This window comes from Styela clava, chromosome 7, assembly GCF_964204865.1.
Source record: "Styela clava chromosome 7, kaStyClav1.hap1.2, whole genome shotgun sequence".
Taxonomy (NCBI): Eukaryota; Metazoa; Chordata; class Ascidiacea; order Stolidobranchia; family Styelidae; genus Styela; species Styela clava.
In genome coordinates, this window is record NC_135256.1 from 20,879,101 (window position 1) to 20,886,634 (window position 7,534).

A 7,534-nucleotide genomic window follows, 5' to 3' on the forward strand; every position below is an offset into this window, starting at 1 on the left:
CATTGTATGAATTAAAATTGTACTATATGGGATTTTATATCAGATATCGAGATTTTTGTAACGGCGATAACGATATCGGAAGGTTGCAAAAATACGTATCAAAATTAAATACATCAGGCAGCTTATCTCATATTTTTATTTCCCCATATCACCGTGGTACTTTAGTTTAGTGATATTTTTATTTTGACGTAAGAAGTCGCAACCGCGAGTTACGCTGCACACAATTAAATTAATATATAAGGACATTTTGGAATCTTGTGGCTGTCATGGATCGACAGAAAAATCATTATACGCTCAAATAGGCGGCTCTTTTAACGAGCGCGTAATCGCGGTGCTTGTTGCAGACGGCAATGGGAAATTCCGACCTCAAATTTGTTATTTTCTGTTTGTTAGCAAGAGCCGTGGGCTAATTCTCGCGGAATTCAAGAAATTGGTTCCGTGACGCGCAAGTTCCGTGTCCGAGCAAAGCAGCCTAGGTAATCGATATATGAGTAGCAAAATAACATGCTAATATTTAGAGAATGACATCGACAGGTTATTGTTACGTGACGATACACGGCGCGGTGTTTTTCGGTAGGCGATCCAAGTTCGCCCCCCCAAAATTATGGAAAGTGTCCGCCCCTGGGACCAATGGCTTTGAAATTTTTAGTGGTTAAAGATTAAATTTTGCTCCAGAAGGATATTACTTTTATTTATTTCAAATATTTCTGTTAGCTCTGTAAGATTTGTTTTTGTTTGCTATGACGTCACCGAACGTTCTGCGATCATTGGACGCCATTTTGTGTCCTACTGTACTGCTTCGCTTTGTGTGAATATATTTGTAGACTGTGATCTGACGGTACGGTAAACCGTACTGTACTGCGAACAGACGTGTTCATATATTTGGGCGTAGCTCTCTTGTATTCCTAAAGAATTCAATAATGCAACACATGTCTACATTCTTGTCGATTCCACAAGAAGAGTGCTTCAGACCGTCTATACTGGACCACGTCATAGAGTAATTTCAAGGTCCAATAAGCATTTTACGGTCGAATGCAGAGGAAATCCTTGCGACGTATCAACCGACCGTGTGAAACCAGCATTCCTTTCTTTTTGTGACTTCGAGACCACAACTGTCAAATTTCAACATTCTCCGCTGAAACCTCAGTCAAAACCTGATAGCGAACTAAGAGAAAACCCTCCCATTTTTAACGCGCCAACAAAAAACAACCTTACTCGACGTGGACGGGTAATTCGCACATCACGGCAATTAGACGATTTTATTCTGGCGCCTATTTTTGAAATAAACATTTAGGTTAATAGCGTGATTTTTTACTTGTGTATATATATAGCCCCATTAAAGCGTAACACCACATTATATGATCTATTTATTCGCCGTAATCATTTTTTTTCTCACTTTCACGTATTTCATTAGCTCTTCCCACCGTTTTTTTTCTAGTGATTAATACGTCTGTCAGCCCCAAGTTCTGTCACTACCTTATCCAATTTAACACATGTATTTATCACCGTTTGCTATTCCCACTTCACCTATCTCAAAATTTTTGAATATCATGCGACTCTTTCCATGTCAGCACCCCATGTCAGCCTTAATACATGATCGAGTAGAGTATTATTTGTCGTGTTTTCATTTTTTACAGCCCTGTAAAGTGGGTATTCCTGGGAATATTCCATACATGTTTCTGTTTCTTCACTTTTCTCATTTTTTTCCACTGTTTTAATCAACATCTGTGCTGTTTTTGTTGCCGGCTGCAATAATTTCATGATTAATGAGAATATTTTGTTGTTCAGCTGTGTTATGTTCGCACTTTCAATTTTAAATTACCAACAATCTTCCCCCTTATCTCCACGTCAATCAAGTGTACTAAATTATGAAATTCGGCATATGAAGTTAATTGGATTTCATTATTAATTTCACTATTTACTCACTAACTGTTCATTCGTATTTTAATATTTTTTATTTATTTACTTCATCACATGCATAGAATATTACATATAGTCATATTTTCGCAAATCTCACCTGCTATTAATTGCACTTGTTGTTGACAATTATTACTGTCATACACTGACGACAACAAGGTTTTGCTGCTATATATAATTGTACTGTACATTGCTATATTCATCGGCTGTTACTTAACTGTAAATCAATAGCTTTTTATTTGTTCAATTGTTGTCACACCTGTACCCACTTCTAACTAAAAATAATTTATTGGAATATTTTACCCATTTCCATTTCATATTCATCTTTTCTTTGCTGCCCTTTGATTCACGTATCCGTCCACGAAGCCTTTACGAAGTGGGGGGGGGGCCTCATATAGCGACATCTAGGCTCGGGTCACATGAACTGTGACGCGCTGCCACGTTTTGGCTTCTGTTTTGATAGATAATTTAACGCACTTTTTATCTGGACACTCAACTCGGGGATCTCTCGCGACACGCACCTACTACTACTCCAAGCATCTGCCTCATTTTTTGAGTTAAGTTATTTTACTGTTTGATATCTATTTTATGCTTTTATAACGTCGCTATTTTAATACAACATACAACAAAACACTTGCACATTTTACTAGAGACTTGAAAGCGGACAGGGATAAGGAAGCACAGTCTCGGCACGCGGAGTTTAGGGAACAACAGCAAGAACCCTACATGTGTATCCCATGCTCGTCGCCAGTTTTGTTGCGTTTCTAACCCCTTTATGTTTGCTATAATTATACACGTAAACACTACTTCCTTTATTGACCAATTGACCACAAACTATTATTATTATATGCAAATAGGAGAAGCCTAGAACAGTTGATATTCTCAGCCTAAGCAAGTACTAACCGAACTCGAGTTCTGAGATCTGTTAAGAATGGGTGTAATCAACATGGTGTGATCCTAGACGTCAAACGCGCGCTGTCTATAGGGCTATGTATATTCAAGTAGCAACTTTTAAAAGTAGAAACCGACGATGCGTAACTTTATTAACAAAGTTTAACCCAGGGGTGGCCAACCTTTCACATACCATGCGCTACGTTTTAAACATCATGTTTCAGATGCGCCGTAAATCTCTTGTATTCCCACGCTTCTTGTTGAAATTATATAAATTTATAATACACACACATATATACACACGTATATGTAGTTTTTACAATTTACAACTTCACAGGAATAGAAATTAAGCAAGGAAGTATAATAAATAAAACTGATCAATTTTATTTGAGTACCACCTTTATGAGACTTTTGCTGCTGTTTTACTTTCGCCAGTTTTTTTATTCTTGGAGTTCTATTTTGTGAAAGAGTTTTTTTCATAAACAATGCACAACGGTTTTCTTGACGGACCTGCAATAAATAACAACTCATTTTCCCATTGTTCATTAAATTCAAGCTTACTATCAGTTTCCGCCTTTCTTTTGTTCATTTTCTTTCGCACTGTGTTAGGTAACAAATTACAAAATATATAAAAGCAAAGCTTAATGCTTAAATCCTGAAAAGTACACAACTGCAAATGTTTATAAACAAAAATCAACCTTAATACACGCCTTTACACACACAAGAAGAAACTTTACCAATTAAGTTTACAGAAAACCACTCATTTAGAGAATTACCGAATCACTGAATTAAACACTGAATGAATAAATTTCAATGACAGCCGCATATATATAGTTAACTCAACGAAAATTCTCGTATCCACGCAATAATTCGAGCAATTTACGATAAACAGATTACGATTGATTACGAAACAGGGAACCATTGTGACGCCATGCTTCAAGTAAAAACTACAGCCTTCCTGAAAGTAGGAGAAAAACGCATTCTGTCTTATGAGCATTACGCAATAAAGCTGTTTTTAACAACGAAGAGAAAAAGGTACGATTAAGAAGTAAAGTCAGGCGTAATATTGTGACAACAGGCCTTTAGTATCAATATTTAACCTTCATTTATTTTCCTGTTAAAGATGCAATGCGCCACCTCTAATCATGCAATGCGCCACGTTTGGCGCATGCGCCATAGGTTGGCCACCCCTGGTTTAACCGAAGGAATTCCCCCAAAATAAAGCATAAGTGGAATTAATAAATAAGTAAACCACATTTCCGATATTTACGTCGGGTTTAAGAAAAATGTTACATGGGGACAATAAGAGAAATTGTGAAACAAGCAAAACAAGTTTTATTCAACTAGTGCGTGTGTGAGTTACGTAGAATAGGTGTGGTACAAGCGGAGAAGTATAAGACGAGCTTTAAAAGGGAGTGAGTGACAAGCAGAGAAATTGAGAGACAAGCAAGACAAGTTTGATTAAATCAGTATGTGAGTGAGACAAGCCTGACAAGTGTAAGACAAGAAGAATACGTGTGGGGACAGGCAAGCTATCATAAAACAAGCATCACAAGTGTGGGACTGCGGTCAAACAAGATGTGCGTTACCAGCAGAAAAAGTGCGAGACAAGTACTATGAGTTTTATTCAATTAGGACGTGTGTAAGACAAACACAATAGGTTTTGGACAGTCGGGTTAGTATAAGACAAGCATTACAAGTATGGGTTAAGTGTGGGAAAAGCAGGACAAGTTTGACGCAAACAGCACATGCGTGAAACAACAGAAAAAGATATCTGAGCCTGGCAATTGGTATTTAAGCAGGTTAAAAATGACAACTCTGAAACAAGCAGAACAAGTGTGAGTCTAGCAGGTTATCATGGTGCCCCTAACAAGTATTTATTTATATTTTATTCAAGAAGACAATCAGTACGTGTGTGACACATGCTTTACAAATGTGGGAAAAGCAGGGCAAGCATGGGCCAAACAGCACTAGTGGGTTGCTAGCAGAACAAGTGTGAGATAAGCACGATGAGTTTAATGTAATCAGGCATGTGTGAAGGTGGACAAAAAAGATACAACCAGAATAAGTGTGAGGCAAGCACTCTAGTATAGGACAAGCATAAGAAGTATGGAACTATCGGAATAGGTATTGGAAAAGCAGGACAAGTATGAGACAAACAGGACATGTGTGGTGCGAGTAGCACATGTATTGGACAATTACAAAAACTGTTATCCTTAGCCTGACTAGTGTTAGATAAGCAGGACAAATGTGGGACAAGTGAGACAATTCTGATACAAGCAGGACAAGTGTGAGTCAAGCCGGATATCACGGTATCCCTAACAAGTATTTATTCATAGTTTAATCAGGAAGGCGTCATGCTCTAACCAAATTCAGTCTTTCTTTAATAATGTTCGTGAATGTTGACCAAATAAACAAATGATTTAAGTAAAATCAAATGACTCAAATTATTATTATGGTATGCAAATAAGAAAAGCCTGAGACAGTCTGTATTCCTAGCCAGTCACCCAGGCAAGTTCTAACCTAAGTCGACGTTGCCTAGCTTCTGAGATCCGCCCAGAACGGGTGTAATCCGGGTGGTGTGTGCCTAGACGTCAAACGCGTTTTCTATAAGGCTATGTATATTCAAGTAGTTAGTAGCAGCTTTCAAAAGTAGAAACCGACGATACGTAATATTTAAACGAAGTTTAACCAGAGGAAATTCCTAAAAAATGAGGGATATGGGGAATTAATAGATAAGTAAACCACATTTGTGATGTTTTAATTGGGTTCAAGAACAAGCAGCGGGACAAGCAAGAAAAGTTTTATTCAATCAGTACGTGTGTGAGCCAAGTAGAATGAGTGTGGGACGAGCGGCAAAGTAGAAGACAAGCATTACAAGTTTGGGACTATTAGGATGAGTTTTGGAAGATCTGGAAGTATGGGTCTTACTGGACCAGTGTATTGCTAGCAGGGAAAGTGTGGGACAGGCACTACTGTTACAAACAGTAGTAGCATGGGACACGCAATACAGGTGTGGTGTGGTAAAGCAAGTTGAATGTGGGGCAAGCAGAGCAAGTGTGATTCAAGCAGGACATGATTTAAATAGGCATGACAAGCAATAAAAGTGTGGTGAAACCGAGACATATGTGGACAAGCAGAGCAATTGTGAAACAAGCAAGACAGGTTTTATTCAATCCGGAGGTGTGTGAGATCAGCCAAAAAGGTGTGAAACAAGCGGGACAATCAGGAAAAGTGTTAGCTAAGCTGTTGTGTTAAATAGGCAGGACAAATGTGGTACAAGTAGCACATAGGCTTTCTATAAAGGTATGTATATTCAAGTAGCAGCTTTCAAAAGTAGAAACCAACGATGCAAACTTTGTAAACAAAGTTTGATCAGAATGAATTCTCAAAAAAATAACGGATAAGTGGAATTAATAAATAAGTAAACAAAGTTCTTGATGTGTTAGTTGTTTTTAGGAACAATGTTGCCGCGGGGAAACAGAGAAATCGTGAGTCATGAAATACAAGTTTCATTCAATCAGTACGTGTGTGATTCAAGTAGAATAAGTGTTGGACAAGCGGGAAGGTATAAGACAAGCATTACAAGTGGGGGGCTATTGGGATAGGTGTAGAAAAAGCAGGAACAGTATAGGTCGAACAGGACAAGTGTGAGGCAAGCAGGATATATATCAAAGTTTTCTCAGCAAGTATTCATTTAAAATTTAATCAGAAAGGCACCATACACCATAACCTAATTCAGGCTTCCTTCAAAAATTATTGTGAATGCTTACGAAGAATATTTAAATAAACGGGTCTAAGATAAAAAAAAAGGATCGAAAATAGTTAACAGATCTCAGACTCGTTGTTGCTTACCAGTATCGTAGATAAATTAGTATAGATGAGAATTATTGTGGGCAACAAATATTAACCAGATTAAAAATCAAACAAATATCAATTTTATAAATTTTCAAACCGTTTCTATTCTGGAACAAGCCTTCAAACTTGAAAACGACTTAAAAATGAATACTAGCTCAAATTTGAATACCATTACCCCTTGACTTCAGCCTACCTTGTCTTATAGTAAATTCGGCAGTAGGTAAGCTTATGGAAGCGAAGATTGAATGGATAATCTACGATTCAGCCACAATATCATGGGTAACCTCTTGTTTGCTAAGGATATCAGTAAACCAGTCTGATGAAGTATACACGGCCACGGGTATGCAAGCTACCAAAAGTAATAGCCTTTTATCGAAAAATACAATCTTTAGTACCGATAATTTCGAAGCAATTCGTGCAGTAATTTAAATGAAAACCGATTTTTTTTTTAGTAGAAAAATACTTACAACAAGAATAAAAACAAAATAATAACAAAACGATCCATATGTACATTTCGCGTCCAGCAAAAATAAATATCACGCCCACAGAACTCGGAGAAGATTGTAAAAAGCATTAATCCATTTCGTCTCCATAAACACGTACTATTTATTGAACTGTCAATACCTAGTTTCAAGTTAACTAGAAAAAAAACACCATCGCGCTTCAAGACGCATACTAAGGTGTCATAAAACGTAGTTTGTGAGGCCTGATCCATTATTCATCCATTCAAATAGTGTTTTTTTCCTGTATTTCTGGTCTCTCACTGAAAATTGCTTTGGTAATCTGTAGCCTATATGGGGATGGGAAAACATGGCCAATCATGCATTTGGAACAATTACCGGTTTAGATCAGTGGTTCCAAAAGTGGG